The 19872-nt window shown below is 38.9% G+C and overlaps 1 long non-coding RNA gene across 3 annotated transcripts in view; it reads left to right on the plus strand.

The window, feature by feature from the left end:
- LOC112641206 (uncharacterized) overlaps positions 1-19872 on the plus strand; it is a 53675-nt gene that overhangs the window by 11192 nt on the left and 22611 nt on the right. For 2 of the 3 annotated variants that reach the window (XR_003124550.3, XR_004804354.2), the window contains 2 exons: positions 3563-3658; positions 17779-17862. This is a non-coding gene — a long non-coding RNA (uncharacterized LOC112641206). The remainder of the gene's footprint in view (positions 1-3562; positions 3659-17778; positions 17863-19872) is intronic. The other variant, XR_004804353.2, reaches the window with a different exon arrangement.

Here is a 19872-nt window from a genome sequence, read left to right on the forward strand (position 1 = left end):
CCTGAATGTTAACTAATTTGATTGTTAGCAACTTATGCTAAAGCAATGGAAATTGGAGGAAGAGAATCGTCAATAAAAAGTCCAAGTCTTCCTTTCCAACTGCATTCATAGAGCTCCCTGCTATGAGTGCTCTTTGCCTGGGCACTCCCAGTAGTTGGTAAGGGGCTGTGAGAGTGGGACAGACCTCTGATTTATGACAGAGGCATTTTGTTTGTGGTGGGAGTGGGGGTGCGAGATGGGGTGCATAGAGAAGGAGCGGCAGACACTACAGCTAAGTTTCTATGCAAAAATATGCTTGGAGGCTCTGGAATTTAAACTATGCCACTGAGTGCAGCTATAAATCGACTATTTTTTGGAATCCTTCTAGTCTTGTTTTATGGTAGTGGCTCAGCTGCTATTTTTTTAAAGCGATAACTATCCTAGGTTCTTATTTTAGGCATGATTCTTATTTATTTCCATGGAGCGAAAACTTCTGGGGCTTACGATTCATTTCCAAGCTGAAAGGTAATATTCTACTTAAAAAGAAAAGTGTCATAAAATCGCTAGCTTGCAGACACCAAGACATGATAGAAGATGCGAGAAATGCTTTATATTCTTCATATAAGTTATCATAATGCTTTGTTTTTATGAGGCTAACAATAAGTTGCCTTTAAAACAGCTTATTTTGTTCAAAACTCATACTCATTGGGTCTGAAAAAACATAACAACAGAGTAAAGTGAACATAAGTGAGCATAAGTGGCTCTCAGGGATTTGGGGGTGTTTATCCTTGGAGTTGACACTGAAATGAAATATCACCACCTCGCCCACCTCTTCCCCCACATTCCCAGGCACATGGAACCCAGATCTGTCACAATAAACACTGTTACCTCTGTTGTATGTTTGTGCACAACTAAAACTCTAGACCTAGGCCCAAAATGAGAGGGAGAGGATATTGTGAGGAAACCAAGGCCCATTAAGGAAAACCCAACTTCTGGGCACAGCTTCCTGGTGGACTTCCTTCTTCCATTCTCTACTAATGTGACATTTTTTTTTTTCACTTCATATTGCCATACTGACAGAAATTCCACCAATCCTAAATTTCTTAGCAAAAACAATTTCCCCCTTTCCCCCTTTTTATAGACTTCATACATGAGGTTTATCAATCACTTGCTCACTGAAATGAAGTCACCGTTCCTCCCAACTTGTAGCTACAACCAGCTATTTTGAAGACACTGGAATTTTGTTTGAGGTGGAGGTGAGATGAGTCCTTTGGAATTGTGGCTCACTTCGGGGAAAGGCAGGCCAGAGAGTGACATATATTAGACATAAGAGCCCTGAAGGCCAGGGAAGAGGGCTGCTGGGTAAGAGAAAGAGGTGTCTATTGGAAGAGAGGGGGCAGATACCTGACAAATCATCAATCTCTAAATGTGGCCTGGTTTGTCTCAATGCCTCTGAATGAGGGAAGAAACCCTTCTTCCTCTTCCTTCTCCACCTTCCTGCCTTTTGTCTGTGCTAGCATTTCTGACATCACATCTTTGTTAGAATCTAACCATCCTCTGGGGCTAAGGAGGCTTCAGGAGCTCACCTGGGAATCCAAACACTATCAATAATCTTTTTTCTCAGGGAATATGTCTTTAAAGTTCCAAATTATGGGATAAGAAGATAATTTGGGAAACTACCCCCTTCAAAAATCAGAGACTGCTTTATTGTCATCAAACAAGCCAAGAAGTCCCCATAGTCATCTATATGGCACCACGTTTCTTTTAGTTTCAGGACCCGATTCAGTTCATGAATACTGCTGTTGATACATTCCATGATTTAAGAAAAAAAATTTACTATCAAACTTTCTGTGTACAGTCCTGTCCTACAAAGGATATGCAGTCACTTGCCTAAGATAGCAACAATTTATACCAGGTGAAGATTAGCAAATATATATGTCACTTCTTTTTTATGGCTAGATGCCTTCCAGGTGAAGAGAAGCTTGGATAGTTAAAACATTGCCATTGACTATTTTCACATGCCATTTGCAAAGCAGCTAGTGATATGAAGGAAAACATGTGTGGGTTCTAAAAAAAATCAAGGAATTTGCTTTAAGAGACTTTTTTTATTATTTAGGACTGGGCCTTTTTGGAGGGTCATTTTCAGTTCTGTATTCTATTAAGCAAAATTTTATTTCAATAAAACATTTGGAGTTAGTGGAATCAATGAATGGAGGCTTACAAGGACTTTTTGCTGCTTGGCTTCATCTTAAATTCTGGATGATTTAGGAAAAGAGGAAATTTGGAGAGGAGATGTGTTGCTGGCTATACATGAACATCGGAGTTAATTGCAGAGAGCAGAAAGGTCTCTGCCTCATTATTACTGCCTCTAACCACACTTAGGACCTTTATTTCTTTATATGATCACACAGCAACCAGTTGGTTCACTCATCTGACTGTATGTACTGATCTCTGGTTCAAAAGATTAAAAGACAGTCAAATACAAGCATCTCTCCTTTGTCCAAACCCCTCCAATTACCTTCCATCTCCTGCACAGTAAAAGCCAAAATCCTTACCACAGCTGACATGTTCCTAGCTAGTGTGTTCCCCTTCCCCTCTGACCTTGGCTCCTATAGTCTCCCAGTTATGCCACTCAGGCTTCCTCACTGTTCCTTAAGCACTTCAGAAATACTCCTGCCCCGGGGCCTTTGCACTTGCCATTTTTTCTGTCTTCTGTTTCCCTGGATATTTACGTGGATCTCTCTCTTATTTCTTTTAGGTCTGGGCTTCAGTATTGTCTTCACAGGGAGTTTTCCTTGGCCTTCATAGACTTTTTCAACACTCCTTTCCCTTCCCAAACCGTGCATGCTTCTCATCCTTTAACTCTGCTCTACTCTTCTTATAGACATTTTGATAAGCATAAAATTATTTATATTTTACCTCCTTATCATTAGTATCCCTCAAGTAGAACAAAAGCATATAAGGTCAGGAATTGTTGCTTTGTTCACTGCTGTATCCTCAGGGCAGAGAACCATATCCAGCACTTAGTAGGTGCTTAATAGACATGTATTTAAGTGAGTCTAGGGGAAAGTCCTAGGGATCAAAAGCAGAAATTGTTCATAGAAATCTGATGTGTAAATGTAGGAGCACCAAGCAGTAAATTTAAACGTGCAGAGAAATTAACTTTCTTTAAAGTGGCCAGTTGAACAAATTGAAATCACAGACCAAATTATGCTAGCAAGCCTTTAATGAAACTGCCACAAGTTCATTCAAGGCCGCCCAGATGATTTCAAAAGCAACGTGGCAGAGTGTGTCTATTTCAGAGTGATAAATGCACATTCTACTGCTAATGCTTCTTTCAGAAATCTTGTGTAGCTTCACTGAAGCTAATTTATAAACCTTAACTACTGTAGCTAATTTAACTCGCTAATTTTAGACATTGTATTGAATTAAAGTCTGCATTTTATTGTGTATCATTTTGTCTACTGCTAACATTAATATGCATTTTGTAAAGTGGAACTACAAATGTTTTAAATACATATTTATGCTTTAAGAAGCATTTGTGTTAAGTAGTTGTTTTTTTTTTCTTTTGTATATTTTAAAGGCTGTCCTATCAGATCATAGAGCCATCAAGCAAAGCCTCACATGCATAGGGCCAGATGGAAGCGCATCCCAGACTGGAAGGCCTGATAGGAATTTGGTAAATTCTTCCTTTTATTTCTTTTCCCCTATTGGAATAGCAAGAAAATGTGGTCTGGGGAGAGATGCTGAAATATTGCAATTGGTGTCCACATGTAACCACTCAGACAGTGCAGCTGTATTGCCAAAAACAAAAGAAAACAAAACAAAAAAAGGATGTTACTGGCAAATGGACTCAAGTCAATCCAATGTAACTGAGAGGGTCTATAAGCATTTTGGAAGAGTTAATATGTATTATAATCCCTTTTTCTTTACTATCTTATAGCCTAAATTGATAAAATGTTAAAAATTTCCACCTATATTCCATATATGTTCATTCTTTCCTACTTGCAAGCTTCTCAAATTCAGATAATTACTTATGGTCCTTGCCTATCCCACTATCCCCCAGACACATCATCCCTTCCCACACTGACACCTTCTGGTGTATAATACAGTTCTATGCATGTTGAAAGAATCTGAACAAATCATTGTTTGTAGAAATAAAAAAAAAACTTAGATTATATATATATATTTGAGCATGCCTACCAATTCTGGCCTCTGTATAGAGACATAGGCATGCCACTATCACTACAAGATTACCATATCCCCAGAGTGGAGATTAACCATTCTTTTCCAGGCAGCTTTACAGCTATTAAGCTACCCACTTTTCCAGGGAAGGGCCGTATCTTTTTACAATTAATTTATCCCGCTTGTGAGATTGCATGTATGCATTTGATGCTTATTAGTAGTAAGGGCTTGTGCTATGCCACCCATGAACACAAAAGATTTAGAATAAATGTTGGAAAAGACTGGCTCCATTATTTGCAGGCAAGTGTAGTTACTCATTTTTAAAGCAAGAAGGATGAGGAGTTAACATTCCTTTCTCCTCTTAAGCGTAATTGGCATTTCCTTTGAGTTAATAACTATAAAGTTCCTTTAAAGGATTGGTCCAAGCTTTAGTAAAAGTAATGAGTACATAAAAAAAAAAAAACATTTATAAGATAGGGCTCACAACAGATCTTGCTGGAAGACAGCAAGGGGTAGTAGAACAAGTGTGGCAGTTGGTAAGTCTTGGGTCCCTCACTTGCAAACTGTGTGTCATCTTTAAAAGATTGGAACTTACTAACTTTTACTTTTTAAAAAATATTGTATTTATTGAGAGAGAGAGAGACAGAGAGAGAGAGAGAAACAGAGAGAGGAAGCACGAGTGATAAATGTTTATCACTGGGCAGGGGCAGAGGGAAAGGGAGAAGCAGACTTCCTGCTCAGCAGGGAGCCTGACACAGGGCTCAATCCCATCCTGGGATCATGACCTGAGCTGAAGGCAGACGCTTAATCAACTGATCCCGTTAAGCACCCTAGCACTCACTAACTTTTAAATAAGTACTACCATCCTCGTATTATAGATGAGGAAACAAAGACTCAAGAGAGTTTGCAAAAGAAAAGGATCTAAAGTGCTTAGCACACAGTAGAAACTTGATGCATGTTAACTCACTATCATTAACAATAAAAACACTACCTGCATTTATGAAACCTTTACTGTTTCTCCAGCATTCTGGGGATCACTTTGTATGATCTCATTTAATGGTCATAACAATCTTCTGCCCCTTTAGTAGGTGGAGAAACTGAGGCACAGGTGGCTCACACACACACACACATACACACACACACACACAAGCACTATGGTTTTCCCTGGGAAAGACCATAGTTGCCAAGCATTTGCCAAGACCCTTTTGCAATGCCAACACTGAGACGTAGCTTTCCCAACTTAATTTTTTTTTATCTCAGTACAAACACAACCCTTAAATTCTCTTTATACTACAAAGGGCAATTACACACTGAGTCATCTTCTCAGATATTTTGAAATAAATCTCACATTTTCCTGAGCTATTGAAACTCAATGTAGTGTATTTTGTTTTGGAGAATCTAATCTTAGGTAGTTGCCTACATTTGCAAATTCATTTTCTGCAGCTGTGGACATTTCCCCTAATTTTATCTATCCTGAAACAGTAAAGGAATAAGATACTTGGTCTTACCGAAATGTGTATTTAGGTGAGTGAACCAATTCTCTTGTTAAGACTGAGAGATAGCAGTAATGGTTATGATTTTCATAGCAGCTAGCAGTTGGTTAGTGCTTTATGGTTGACATAGTGTTGTCCCAATTAATTATCACTTTGAGCCTTACAACCCAGCAAGATATCAGGGATCCTTGCTCTACCTCACAGATACGGAGGCTGAATGAAAGCTCCAAGTTGGGAGAATCCAAAAGGAGATTGGTACAGTGGGCATTGTGCAGACATCACCTCCAACCATCAGGACAACTATGCACACTTTAATTTTGCATCCCCATATACAATAAAGAGAAAGTTAAGCAAATCGGTTGACAAGGAAACTTTTAAGTGGCAGAAATGGAATTTGAGTTCAAGACTCACTGCCCGCCTCCAAGGCCATCGTATCAAGTCATGCTGACTTCCCCAAGTCTTTCCTTCCTCTCATTATTTAGCTTCTATTTAGGTCTTTTTAGCTTCCGCTCACTGTAAAGCCAGCCCCAACAGAGCTTTGTAAGGGTCATACATGGGAATAAGTTATTTAAGGTTCTTAGATAGATATCATCTTGGGTTCCTAAAAATGTTCAAAATGTGCAGAGGCACAGCATCGGTGGTGGCTCCTGGTGAGCGATTTCTCACTGGAGAACAATGGAATGGAACAGTGGAATATGTCTAAAACACATGATAAATGTCCATAAAATTCAAAGACATGGAGCAAAAAGATATACATCCCTTATTAAAAAAAAATGTCAGCAGGACCAAAAGGCACATATGTCAGAAGAACTTTGGATTCGCAGCCCCGGATGACCACTACACTATTCTGTGTTTGTGATTTCCTCTTCCCTGTATGTAAAATTCAGGCCTTTTGTCAGATTTGAACAACAAGTGTTTATTGAGAATCTATTGCACGAAGCATAAGGAAATTGATGTATGACTATTAGAAAAAATCAGGTTTCCCAGTTCCCCTTGAACCACAACAGTGATTTCAAATCACTTGAAAACATTTTGTTCCATTTTTCTTAAGCTTTCTAATTTAATCAAGACATTTAAAGAAAATCAGCTCAAGCTTATTAAAACCCTTAGCCCATGAAATGGAGAGGAGTGTGGTTGTATATCTACGTATGTATCTATCCACATATCTGTGTATCTGTCTATACTCACACATACATTTATCTATATGCATGCATGATTAAGACTTCCTAAAAATGATAATGGCTTCCACAAAAGTCATTGTTTTGCGGAGAGCTAGGGAAACATCCTTACAAGCCGAAAGCTTTAATTTCATTGTATCAGAAAGGATAGGCTGCCCATACACCGACAATTCTGCAGCCCCTTTCTCATCCTACCGTGTGCTGTGCTTCACATAACTTTCCCTTTCCTTCCTCCAGTTCTTCCTTTCTGGCTTCTCTCCCTCTTTTTGCCTTTATTAGGGAGTCTTTGTCCTTTAGCCAGAAGCAAGCCTCCAGGCGATACCCCATGTTCTAATAAAGCAGCCCCTTTGTCAATGGCAGTAATGATGACCTCTTTTGCAGCTGCCCCTGGTGTTGCATTTTGTAACACAATTTGGCCTCTTTGGGCTCTGGTTTGTCCTATTTAACGTACTGCAGGGGTCCCCTGTTTGATCTCTAATTGATATAATTGACTGGGAATAATCGGGAAGGCTTTATAGATGTTTATTGATAGCTAATTTTCCTTCATCCATTGTTTAATTCGATAAGAGCATAACCTAATTTATTGTCACTCCAATAGGGATCCATTACCCTTTTGATAAATGCTTCTGGGGCCAACTTGTCAGTAACTGATTTCAAAGAGCTGTTTAGCCCACAGAGTCCATCATTAGTTAATGGCAGTTTAGAAAGCTAATGATGTTATAAATTACAATCAATAAGAACATGGAAATTACAGTTGTTGAGCAAGATAACACTATATTATTAAACCAACACCAAACCACACCTTTGCTTAGTGTATGTGGTGGAGGGTTTGTGCATCCATGTACTAATCTTCATGATTACCCCCGAAAGCCATGGATTAGGAGGGAAATGGTGGGAGTAGTGGTACTCATTCTTACAGCACATTGCAGGAGAGAGAAATTACAGTATGTTCCTCTCTCGTGGAGGGAATCCAAAGCCCAACACATGAGCACACACATGTCTGCAGCTCCCCATTTTCTCAAGTCTTTCATCTGAGCCTATCACACTTCCTCACAAACCATGACTTAGCAAAAGTAACACCTTGAATTTATCAACACAGATGCTTAATTGACTAATAACCCTTGGAGCTTCCAGATGACATCATCTATTTTATTCCAAGTATCTAGTTGGCAAGCAGCACTTTTCTCCTTTTGAGAAAACTTCCCTCCAGTACTTTATTTAGCTGTGTCCAATATCTATTTATTTAATACTTAATATGTGCTCGATGAGGACACAATTATGGAAAATCCTGAAACAGTCCCTGCTCTACTGGAGAATATACTCAAACTGGGAAGATAGACACTAAGGAAATCAACAAACAAATAAAATAAAATAAAATGTCCAACTGTATAGGAAGAACTATGAAGGAAAAGTTTAAGGCTCTCTGGGTGTACCAAGAGAGATGTGGGTCCCTATGGTGGCCTCAGGAGCTAAAAGAATCTTATCTTAAATCCCCAAAAGCAGGACTTATTTATTTTGGTTTTATGGCACAACATTTAGCTTAGGATTCTGTACACAGTAATTGATTAATAGATACGTATTGACTAGAGTTATTTTCAAATAGGTGATCCAACTATTTCACTCACTTTTAATTTTTTTTAAATTTTTATTTATTTATGATAGTCACAGAGAGAGAGAGAGAGAGAGACATAGGCAGAGGGAGAAGCAGGCTCCATGCACCGGGAGCCCGACGTGGGATTCGATCCCGGGTCTCCAGGATCACGCCCTGGGCCAAAGGCAGGCACTAAACCGCTGCGCCACCCAGGGATCCCCAAATATTTCACTCATTAATGAAAATAGTCAATTAGCCAATTATCAAATCATTCTAGGTAAACAGATTATTCTCATTTTTCTTCCAGAAAAAAAGAAAAAAATTTAGATGCACAATCTCCCTCATTATATAACTTCACATGGAGTTAAATTCAAATCAAAAAGCATAAAAGTTATTTCCTATTCATATTGGTTTCTTCCTCAATATACCAATTTCATTAATTGGAAGGATGAGGGAACTCTATTCAGAACTCTATGGAGGGGATGAGGGAACTCTATCCAATGATCATGTGTGAGGTGAGTGTTATGTATAATGTCTACCATTACTGAGCTTTGGATTTTCACTGAATCACTGCATCAAAGAAACTCTTTTTTAACACATTTTTACTGTATAAAGCATGAATATACTATTGTGCATATTTTATGTTTCCCTAAGGCTTAGCATTGAACCATATCTCACAGAATCTCCATTTGGGGGCAGGTAGAGAATTGGGAGGGGGAAGGGGTTCCCACAAAACCTCGTCTCTCCCTCCCTCTCCAGTTCTCTCAGTGTCTCCACTTCTTCATCTGTAGCATCAAAATCACTTTCAGAGAAACCATTTGTAATCTTGCAAAAAATGAATTGCGAGATTGGGTTGGGAATAAACAGCTGAGCAGATGAAATCTTAAAAAATAAGTGAAATATTCTACATTCGGACATGGGCCATTAACAATAAGCAAGGGAAGCACCGTGCAAGTCCCAGAGAGGGAGCGGATCGGCGGCTCCACATCAGTCTTCTGTGAGCCATTGGCTGCCCCTCCACTGTGCTCCCTTTGCTACTCTGAAGACAGCAGAAGGGGAGCAAGTGGAGGGAGCTGCTTGCAGATTGATTTCCTTGCTTCAATAGCAACTTGACATGGCAAAGTTTGGCTCCATTCTGTTTTCAAATTGAAAATTTATACAGAAATGAGAAAAACCACCACACCCAACAATGAATTAATAATAGCTGCCAACTAGCTGCAAGACCCATTATATTCATAATGCTTCCCGATGCTGTTCTCATTGCCTGCGAAAGAGAATTTGTCCTTAAGCTGCTTATTTCTAAACTACATGTGAAGACAACAAATTGTATGGCATGTTTATCCAATAAGGCATAGCAAGGAAACGAAGGAATCAGATGGGAGGGAGTGAAAAGAAATAGAAATTTAGCAGCTAGCTGGCCAGAAATAAAGCAGGCAAGATTACGAGACACATGTACATTCTCCACGGTCCCTAAAGTCTCTAGCGAAAAGGTAGAAATGAACTAATTTATTAGTAAAATCACATCAAGGGCAGTAATTTCATGTTAGTGAATTTACATGTAATAACATTAGGCTCCCCACCTCCATTTCACCAGTGTGGCCCTATCCGATGATGAATGAGGTGCCTAAAGAAAGATGATAGTTTGATTGTTTTCACAGCAAACAGATCAGCATTTTAATTTCTTGCCTCTGTGTTTATTGCTTATTTGGCCCCTTGCTCGGCTTGTAAAAACTTGGCTAAATGGAAATGAATAAATGTAATTACTGCGGGTGACAGTGGTAATCTGTGTGGGTTTTTCATATTGGCTTTGCCAGCGTTAATCTAATCACCGGAGAATATGTGTCACCGCACAAATGCACTGACAGAGAAGCAGAGTTCTTAGTGCCAAGCACACGCAGGCTGCGAAGCACAGATGCAGGGGGGCTGTTTCCGCACCGCCCACTGCCTGTTTGCCCTCTGCTGGAGGAGCAGAGGCTTCCAGTATCCTGCCAGGTGAACGTGTGTGTGCAATGCTTCCTAGTTCGAAGTTAAGGGGTGGGAACCCCAAAGGAGCCTTGCATGTGATCCTGAAGCCCAAACAAATGGCGATCCATGTTTTCCCCAGTGTCAGGATGAGGTGTCCCAGGGCTCAGGGCTAAGTGAAGACTGAAATTTTCCATTTCTCCCCAATACTAAATGGCTGGGAGGGCTGGTTAATAAGTGGCTTCACCTTTCAGGGTTTTGTTTTCCATCTAAGAAGAGGGAGAGGGGACAAGTCAGATTGTTTGATGTTTGCATTGCAGGGGAAGCAGCAGGGGGTGAACCAGGCAATCAGTGTGGGGTAGGAAGGATGAAATGAGATAATGTATGTTAAAGTGTCTTGAGAACTACAAAGCAAAGCTAAATGGAGCAGAAGAGAGTCCTTCAAAACAGACTTTATTATATACAAGATTTATTTTATCAAAGCAGCAGGGAAGCAAAGGATTATTCAGTAAATGGTAGTTGAATAGCTGCTTAGCATTTCAGGAAAAAAAAAAATCAAGACTCGAAACTCCAAATACTGGTGAAAAGTAATTCCAGTTGGATAAAATAATTAAATAGGAAAATAAAATGTTGGGAAACCAGATGAGGAATTTAATATTCACTGGATTTGGGGGATTTGAGAGAGGACTCTCTACCCTGGAAAATAGTAAAAGAAATCATGTAGGAAGAATAAACAAATTTGATGACATTAAGGTTTCAAACTTTTGCAGTCAAAATAAGGTATCCCAAGTGGGAAAGTACACAGTATTTTCAGCAAATAAGGAAAGGGCCAATAACTATGTTACATCAAAAGCTCCCACATATTTATTTGAGAAAAATAAGACCCTATAGATAATTGTCAGAAAGGAAATGGATGGGAAGTGTCCAAAGAGAAATACAACTAACAGATGTGAGAGGGAAAATGTTCAGACTCGCCAAGAATCAAAGAAAAGCACATTCAAGCAAATTAGTAAAAAGGTATGATGCCTGCTTCTTTCAGAGTTGTGGATAGACAAAATTTCTAGACTACTAATGGCACCTAAAGTTAGTATAAACTTTTTGGAAACTAAGAAACAAAAGTTGTCTAGTTTTGGCCTAGTAATTCCACTTCTGGGAATATAATTTAAATAACATTTTATTTTATTTTATTTTTTTTTTTTAAATAACATTTTAAAAGAAGTGACTATTCTCTAAAAACATATATATGAGTGAAAAATTAGAAATAATTAAATGGTGCAGTTTATTGCTCAACATTCAAGTAATTAAGCAAATTAGCTACTTATCCTATACAAATACATTTTTGTTTGTAAAAAAATTATGACTTTTCCAATGTGGCATTGATAGACTGCCCAGTAAAAAGGAAATTCTGCAAAACTGTGCTTTCCTAAAAGCCCCTATTGGACTTCTCCAATCTCATAGGCCAGTATGAGGTCACATGCCCATTTCTAAACCAATCATTGGCAAAAACAACAACAACAAAACAAAACCAAACCCTGGGATAGCCATGACTGACTTAGAACATCCTTTTGAAGAATGGATATTTAGGCAATCTTCAGAGAGGGAAGGAATAAAGACCACCAAATGATACTCTTAGGGGAAAATAGATACTTGACATGTAGGGGTAGGAAAAGAAAGACATAGTATATAAGAAGGTGAGTAAAAGTTACATATATATTTGGAAAATTGAAAAGTTAGAGGAATGACTATGGTTTCTCAAGTGAGATACCAAAAATAATCTTGTTCCAAATTTTAGTAGGAAGGAAGGAAGGTGAGAGAGAGAGAAGAGAGAAGAAAGAAAGAAAGAAAGAAAGAAAGAAAGAAAGAAAGAAAGAAGAAAGAAAGAAAGAAGAAAGAAAGAAAGAAAGAAAGAAAGAAAGAAAGAAAAAAGAAAAGAAAGAAAGAAAGAAAGAAAGAAAGAAAGAAAGAAAGAAAGAAAGAAAGAAAGAAAGAAAACCAAAGAGGAGAGAGACAGGGTGGGGGATAGAGAAAGAGAATGAAAGGGAAGGAGGGAGAAAGGAAAGAAAAGAAAAAAGAAAAAAAGGCAACGAAAAGAAGGGGTGAGAATAGAGATCGAGAAAAAAAAAATCACTTCTATAGAACATCAGTCTTGGGAAAAGAAACTCTGGTATCTAACCCCTTCTGTTGTAAAACAAAGACTTTTATCACCATACTTTCAACCTGCAAATGGTCTCAGGGATATAAGGCCTCAGGCAATCTGCTGGGAAGGCAGCTGAAAGTCTTAGAACTTTCTTATGAAGACTACGAAGCATGACGAAACCAAAGTTAGGCCTTTCTGAGGAAGGCAATACAAGGTGTAATGTGACCCAAAGTATAGTAGGTAGACCTCCACTCTTTTAAGACACAGTGTGTGAACTAAGTCATGATAAGAGACAGCTAACCAGGAGGCGTAGCAGTCATTCAGACTTCTCAAAAAAGAGCATGTTCACTCAGGAGTGTTAAGCTTAAAAAAAGAAGAAGAAGAAGAAAAAGAAGAAGAAGAAAAAGGAAAAAAGTCCTCAAGGAATATCAAGTCAAAACTACTAACCTCCAGAGATGGGACCTCAGCAACCTGGGCATGTTTGCAAAGTGCCTCTTGTTGGCAGTGTATCCACAGAGGGAATGAGCGTCCATTTTAAAGTTCTTCCACTGACCCACATCTCTAGGGTACATTGTAATGAGCTTAAATAGGAAAGCACCACATGTGAGGTGATCACTAGGAAAAAGAATCTAGATCCAGGAGCAGATGTCAAGCCATCTCCGCTGGCTTCAGGGAGGCTGTGGAGCCATCTTTCCCAGAAGAGAGTTTATAACTACTTCTATAGAATATTTACATAATTCTTTCCAGGTCAGGGAAAGACAGCCATAGAACCTTCCAGAAAGTGGATTTTCTCGTTCTGTAAGTCAGTGATTTGGATTCTCATTTTGTCTGACAACTAGAGATGGTTTTCCTCCAGCGACACCCAGGAAGCTGGAACCAGTGATCCTAGGGGCAGAGATTTCAAAGCTCTAGCTTCACTACCAGGGAGAAGAAATCAAGGCGACTCAGGGCCTCTAGTTTGGAAAGTGAGAACTAAAGTACAAACACAGTACTCTCACTTGACAAAAAATAAAGATGGGGAAAAGTTTCTTTTATGTTTCAGGAAATTATTACATTTTGGTGAAGTGCTTAGAGGTATAATATGAGCTGGATAATTTTCACAGCATTTGATGTAGCGAATGTTGTGGGGCTTTTCCATGACACGTAATCAGTATTAAGCCAACATTTATAAAATAAAAAATGAAACCAAGTTTCTCACCAGGAAAATTGGTTTCCCTTCAACAAGATGTCCTACGGCAGCCTTATAATTTTTAGGTTTCAGTTTTCAGTACTCACTTTTACCACAAGGGATGACATTTAGAAAATAAAGAATCCTAGGTGTCCCCTAAAAGGAAGTGTACCAAAATATTAGGAGAGTATCTGACCCCGAGTAAATCAATATTTAATTATAACCATTAGTTTGAAACTTCTTCTTGTCCTCTTGCTGTCATAAAAAACTCCAATATTGCCGCTTTTTCTCTTTTGAATAACTTTACAGATCAACTTTCTTCCTAATATTGCACTTAGCATAAAAAATTGATTTTGACATGTCTAAGGAGAACTACATAAATCAGTGCTATTATTATTATTTTTTAAACGTAGGCTCTACGCCCAGCATGGAGACCATTGCAGGGCCTGAACTCATGACCCAGAGATTGAGACTGGAGCGGAGATCAAGAGTCAGACGCTTTGCTAAGTCACCTAGATGCCCCTAAATTAGTGCTATTAATATTGATTAATATTTTTTAAATCTTTTTTTTTAAAGATTTTGTTTATTTATTCATGAGAAACACACACACACATAGAGAGAGAGAGAGAGAGAGAGGCAGAGACACAGGCAGAGGGAGAAGCAGGCTCCATGCAGGGAGCCCGATGTGGGGCCCGTTCCCGGGACTCCAGGATCACGCCCTGGGTGGAAGGCAGGCGCTTAACCGCTGAGCTACCCAGGGATCCAGTGGGGAGCCTGCCTCTCCCTCTGCCTGTCACTTTGCCTACTTGTGCTTGTTCTCTCTCTCTGTCAAATAAATAAAATCTTAAAAAAAAAAAACTAAAAAAATATATAAAACATCACATTGAAACTTTTCAACACATGATTTGTATCAGACGCATTTATCATGTTTGTTAAAATGCATATGCCAGGGGCCCACCCAAGATTTATTGAGTCAGAATTTCATAAGGATAGAGCCTTGGAAGCTGCATTTTACTGGCACTCCAAAGTTGGTGAATATTTGCATTATATGAAATTGCCAGAATCCTTTCTAAGGACTAGAAGTTATCTAAGCAAACAGCAAAAGCAAAATTCTAATGACTAGAAGTTATCTAAGCAAACAGCAGAACAGGGAGATTATATTTAGTTGAGATGTTCAGGAAAAGTAACCCAGTATATGAAATTTGAACTTGGTGTTGAATAATAAGCATTTTGGCAGTGGTGAGAAGACAATACAAAAGATAAGGATGTAACATTTGAAAAATGCTGATGGGAAAAAAAGCCAACTGGTTTGGCTAATATTGAGAAGTATTTGGAGAGAAGCTGGAAAGATAATTTAAAGAGTTCTTGAATGCCTAGCCAAGATCTCTATACTTTTCCATTTTTAAAAATAAATAGTAAGGTAAGTATCTAATTATAAATAATGCAATTTTACTAATAAAATATTGTCTAGTTTTAAGAATACAGACATTTCTGAGTTGTTGAGAGAAAGCTGATCTTCACAGAGCATCCATTATCTTAGAAACAAAATACAAAACTGAAAAATCCTTCAAAATCATCTTTCCTAAGTACTGTACCAGGCCCAGGGGAGCCAGGAGTTTTGTGAGAAATACAAAAATAATTTCTCCTTCTCATTAACTGCCACAATAGCCAACTGATTCTGTGTTTTCTATTTACAATTCAAGGAAGCTACTGTGTCTGAAGTTCTTGCTCAAATGCATTTTCTCTCTTTCACAAGTGGAAAAAGAGGAGCACTGTGGAAAAATCTACTCCATTTCCCAAAGCCAAACTCCTATTCCCCTGGTGGATGAGAAAGGAAAACTGGATGAAAAGTTAACAATTGGAAAACCTGTCACGGCCATTCACCCTACTCTGCCCATGTATAAATAGGTGGATTCCTACTATTACCTTTCTCTGCAGAGGTGAAACCCCTTGGGAGCATCGCCTATCCTTTGGATGCCCTGCTGGTGGCAGCAGGGGAATTAGGGTACAGGTAATTCACAATTCCATGCCAGGCAGACGAATGCTACTGGCAAATTCTGAAAAGGATACACTATGCTGCTTGAGAGATCTGCCCCCTGGCTGCAGATGCCTCACTCATTCTGTAAAGTCACATCTAAGTAAATGAAAGAGGAAAAGAGAAAGACTGTGTGACACTGCAAGAATCGAGCGGAATGCAAAATTTAAACCGGGAGAGTGCCCTAGGTCTTCCATTAATAGGGCCATGATTAAGAATAGGTCTTGCATGGTTATGTCCCAGAACGATTTAGGATCCAACAAGACAAAAATACAAGGCCGAGTGGGGTTTAACTTACACTTTTGAGAATATTTCTGTGCAGAGTCTTCCTCCTATTAAGGTGAGGGATGAGAGCATGGAAGCACTCAAAGGGACCTGGCACAAAACCGGAAGCCCAAACTCTACGTTTAAAGAGGCAAATGAGGGTCACCTGGGTGGCTCAGTGGTTGAGTGTCTGCCTTTGGCTCAGGTCGTGATCCCAGGGTCCTAAGATTGAGTCCCACATCAGGCTCCCCACAGGGACCCTGCTTCTCCTTCTGCCTATATCTCTGCCCCCCTCTCTCTGTGTCTCTCATAAGTAAATAAAATATTTTTTAAAAGAGGCAAATGAGGTAAATAATTAAAATGAGCAATAGCTGAAGGTGCCAAAGAATACAGACTTAGTAAAACGGGTGGGTGGGAAGGATATGGGGAAGTCGGGGGATTTCCTAGTAACAGGTGAAACATACAGAGGGAAATACAGAAAATGCTGATGAAGAAAACAGCTTTGGAAGCTGTCCTCTGTGTCTCATGACGTTCATGCAGTTTTGCCTGCGCTGGAACACATGGACACCGGTAGGCCACGTCTTGCCTTCAGCATCCCCTGCTCTGGGTCCACTTCCATCCTCTGCTGCCCTCTCTTCTCTCACATCTTCTGAGATGTGTTCACAAACCTTCTGAGCATAACTCTCACCTGCAGATGAGATGGGATGATGGTGGGAGCAATGGCTCTCCCAGCAGAACTTGCGCACAGTTGTTTTTAGGCATACCTGCTTGGAAGAGTACTCATCATCACACTTGACAATTTTTTTCGATATGTGTTTCAGATACGACATGGTGTAAATTTAAAGTGTACGCATTAATTTGATACCTCTAGATAGTGTAATATGAATGCCTGCAGTGATAATTAACACCTCTACCACCTTACAAAATTATCATTTCTTTCTAGTGGTTGGACATCCTTATACTTTTTATTGAAACACATTACCCACAAGTATAGGGAAGGTTGAGGATGATCCTGGCCCTACACTTTGTCCTGTACTTCTTTCTGCTATTCTGTTCACTATATTTAAACTAAACTTGAGTCTTTCCACAAAAGAAACAAACAAAATCCTATTGGGCTTGCTCTCATTTTTTCTGTGTGACACAGGGTAGATGACACTTTTAGTAATAGTGAGTCATTATATCCTAAATCTTCAAATACTAGAACCATTATTATGTTTATATGATGCAAGTCAAGTAAAAGGATTATAACAACAATAGGTAATTGTTTTTAGATCTCACTATGAGCCAGGCTCTGTTGAAGGTATTTTTCATGCCTTAACACTTTAAATAGTCAAATAAAGGGTAGATGGGATAATTATCCTTATTTTACAGATATGAACATTGAATCATTGAGAAGTTAAGTGGTTTGCTCAAGATTACACAAGTAGGAAGAGGTGCAGCAATAATTCTAGTGCCTGAGTTCACAATCCTTGAATCATAATAACTTCAAATGAATTTTTAACTTTTAAAAGTAGGGAGTGAGATACATTGCCTAAACATCCCACACTCACAGGCAACAAATACATAGCAGTGTGATTTATGCAAAATGAGCACTCTGTGTGTGTCCATGTGAAAGGGTTATAGAAAACAAACCCAATATATAGTCATGAGGGACTTAATGATAAAGATCTGGAGAAGCTGAGTGCTAATGATATGACAATAGCACTAAAAGAATCACCAAAAAGGGTCAAAGACCATGTTTCTAAACATTTAGTTCATTTTTTATTTATTTATTTATTTTTATTAGCTCTGGCCTAGTTGGAAGCTGTAGGTGTTCATCATGTAGGCACACATTGGAACGGAGGATACACTCTACAAAGGCTTCTAATTGGTAAGTTGGAAGGGAATCCACTTGATAAAAGAGAGGCAAGTTGGTGGGGGCTCTCTTGCCTGAAATGCCTCAGAAAGGTCTTGAAGGGAAGCCCGGGTGGCTCAGTGGTTTAGTGCCGCCTTTGGCTCAGGGCGTGATTCTGGAGACCCGAGATCAAGTCTCACGTTGGGCTGCCTGCAGGGAGCCTGCTTCTCCCTCCGCCTGTGTCTCTGCTCGCCACCGCCCCCCCCCCCCATGTCTCAAATAAATAAATACAGAAGTAAATAAATAAATAAGTAATATCTTTAAAAAAAAGAAAGAAAGAAAGGTCTTGAAGAAGAACCTTTGAGAAAGGCTCACTGTGGGGTTCGGTACAGCTAGAACTAAGCCTGGAGTATCTTTTGAAGCCTTCTATTCACATGGACCCATCACTGTCTGCCCATCTATTGGTTACTCTGCTTTCATGTATGAGAGGGTACAAGAAATGCCCCTGGGAATAAACTCTTGCATTGGTATTCTATGTCCATTGGCAGTTGTCTCAAGCCTTCCTCCCTAAGGTTTCAATTACAGAAGATAGTGTTAACTTTTCATAGGCTTCAATTTAACATCTGCTCCTGCCAGGTTTATTTCATCTGGCCTGGGAGAAACAACGGAAGGAAACTTCCTTCTCTCCCGCTCTGCCTGATGAAATGGGACATAAAACACAGATTGGTGGCAAAGAGGGAAACACACAGGAGTCCCTCTACCTTTGCTGGATTAAGCCTTCAAAGATCAAGGAGAATATTAACAAAGACTTACTTACAGGAAAGGATATCAGATGTGCTTCTTCTTTTCTCCTGATGGGTTGGAGAATATGGGTTCTTTGTCACTATGTAACTATCACTAGCTCGCTAGTTGCTAGTTCAAAACTGTACTAAAAAGGCTGCATGAAGGAGGCTTGACAAAAGAAATAAAAATAGAAACTAGAAATAATAATAATAGAGGCAGATTTTTTGTACCAAAAGGCAGAAACTATATAATATTCCTTTAATCCTTAATTCTATTTCTGGTAAACATAATAGGAAGTTTTAACATGTATCCTTTAGAGATACAGGGTAGCAGCCCCATGGATGTCAGACGGAGGCACATAGAAGGGACTTGCTGATTTTGCTGTCTAGACTAGAGCTTACATTGATTAGTTTATATAAAAATAATGAAAGAATTGGCCAATAAAAACAGAATTAGCTAAAGAAAGGCTTCTGGACCCAAATGTAAGTCAAATGCCTGCAGCTCTGGGAAGAGAATGGGTTATTGGTTATTTGATTTTTTTGTTGCCTGCCCATAAGTAATAGAAGTTAGTTTGGGTACATCTTCTGACTTTAAACTATCAAGGTTTCCCCCAAATATTATTTCTCAAATTGTATTTGTTGAGACAACACAGAGCTATCTATTTCCCTTTGCTGGTGTATGGCTGCAAGGACAGGAAGTAAAGGTGAAAGTGGTAAATTAAGAGAGGACATCTGGCATTCTCCAGAAAATTTACTAATTGGACCTTTTTTTTTAAGTCCTTTAAAAAAAACTGCAAAGAAGAATAAAGTTTTAGACCAGGGAAGAGTTTAACATTTTAAAGAAATGACCTTGTTCCTCTAGGTCTGGAGGCATTCCCGACAATAAAAATGTCAAACCAGAAAAATCACACTCTTGTGAAATTCAAGTACACTCACTCTTAAGGAGAGACTATGATAAATGTAATCAGGTGAGACACTGACTTAAACAAATTGTTATGTAGGTTACAATAAAAGTATATACATAACCCAATAAGTTAATTCACCTTATTTGTTAAAATATATCAGTAATAGCTCCTATATGTCACTATATATGAGACATCCATTTAAGAATTTGATTCTAAGTTAGGTTGTTGTCCTCACAAAATAAAAAGAGAATACTCTGTAACAGGTTTCATTGGTGAAACATATTCTGGATAAAAACAAAATTTTGATGCCTAGTATTAGTAGGATGATCATCCTAGTGAATATCATCTAAGAATGAGAA

The sequence above is a fragment of the Canis lupus genome, chromosome 12 (assembly GCF_003254725.2).
Source record: "Canis lupus dingo isolate Sandy chromosome 12, ASM325472v2, whole genome shotgun sequence".
Classification (NCBI taxonomy): Eukaryota; Metazoa; Chordata; class Mammalia; order Carnivora; family Canidae; genus Canis; species Canis lupus.